This window comes from Arachis duranensis, chromosome 1 (genome assembly GCF_000817695.3).
Source record: "Arachis duranensis cultivar V14167 chromosome 1, aradu.V14167.gnm2.J7QH, whole genome shotgun sequence".
Lineage (NCBI taxonomy): Eukaryota > Viridiplantae > Streptophyta > Magnoliopsida > Fabales > Fabaceae > Arachis > Arachis duranensis.
The window spans coordinates 24,809,704-24,811,550 of NC_029772.3; positions in this window are offsets into that span (position 1 = coordinate 24,809,704).

The following is a 1,847-nucleotide window of genomic DNA, read 5'->3' on the forward strand; positions in this document are numbered from 1 at the left end:
CCTTTATTTTCTTTTCCACTTAATTTTCGAAAAATCCAAAAAATTACAAAATCATAAAAATAAAAAAATATTTTATGTTTCTTGTTGAGTCTAGTGTCTCATTTTAAGTTTGGTGTCAATTGCATGTTTCTATTTTTCTTGCATTCATGCATGTGTCTTCATTAATCTTCAAGTTGTTCTTGATGATTTCCTTGTTCTAATCTTTAAATTCTCTTGTCTTGAGTGTTTTGTTGTTTTTCATATGCATTCTCATTTTGTTAGTGTCAATGGTATACAAACTGCTAAGTTTGGTGTCTTGCATGCATTGTTATTTGATTTTAGTTACATTTTAATTATTAAAAATCCAAAAAAATTTTAATTTGTGTCTTTTCAAGTCAATAATACAGAGAATTGAAGATCTAATTTGTGTCTTTTCAAGTCAAAAATACAGAGAATTAAAGATTCAGAACATACAGCAGAGGAATTACACAGAAAAAGGCTGGGCGTTCAAAACGCCCAGTGAAGAAGGAAAACTGGCGTTTAACGCCCAAAAGGGTAGTGTTTTGGGCGTTAAACGCCAGAATGGATACCATTCTGGGCGTTTAACACCAGGATGGCACAAGAGGGAAGATTCTGTTTTTAATTCAAATTTTTTCAGGTTTTCAAAATTTTTCAAAATCATATCTTTTCAATCATATGTTTTCAAAATCAATTTCTTTCCATACTTACTATCAATTAATGATTTGATTCAACATTTCAAGTATGTTGCCTTTTCTGTTGAGAAAGGTTTAATGTTTGAATCATATCTTTTCTTGTTAGCCAAGTCATTAATTTTCAAAATCAAATCTTTTTAAATTGTTTTTCAAATCATATCTTCTCAATCACATCTTTTTTTTAAAAAACCATAACTTTTAAATCATATCTTTTTAATCACATCTTTTTCAAAATAGTTTTCAATCATATCTTTTTTCTTTCTAATTTCCAAATCTTTTTCAAAAATCACTTGATTTCTTTTTCCACTCTTAAGTTTTCGAAAATCAATTAGTATTTTTTCAAAATGTTTTTAAATCTTTTACTTAATTTTCGAAAATTTCTTCCCCTCTTCTCACATCCTTCTATTTATGGACTAACACTCCTCCTCAATGAACAATTCGAACTCTGTCTTTGGTGATAAGTTCAAATTCTTCTACCTCCTCCTTCTATTTTTCTTTCCTCTGACACTTCAAGGAATCTCTATACTGTGACATAGAGGATTCCATATTTTCTTGATTTCTTCTCTTTCATATGAGCAGGAGCAAAGACAAAAGCATTCTTGTTGAGGCTGACCCTAAACCTGAAAGGAACTTAAAGCGAAAGCTAAGAGAAGCTAAGGCACAACTCTCTGTAGAGGACCTAACAGAAATCTTCAAACAAGAAGAAGACATGTCAGCCGAAAACAACAACAATGCCAACAATGCAAGGAAGGTGCTGGGTGACTTTACTGCACCTACTCCCGACTTCTATGGGAGAAGCATCTCTATCCCTGCCATTGGAGCAAACAACTTTGAGCTTAAGCCTCAACTAGTTTCTCTGATGCAACAGAATTACAAGTTCCATGGACTTCCATTGGAAGATCCTCATCAGTTTTTAGCTGAGTTCTTGCAAATCTGTGACACTGTCAAGACTAATGGGGTTGACCTTGAGGTCTACAGACTTATGCTATTCCCTTTTGTTGTAAGAGACAGAGCTAGGATATGGTTGGACTCACAACCTAAAGAAAGCCTGAACTCTTGGGAAAAACTAGTCAATGCCTTCTTGGCAAAGTTCGTTCCACCTCAAAAATTGAGTAAGCTTAAAGTGGAAGTCCAAACCTTCAGACAAAAGGAAGG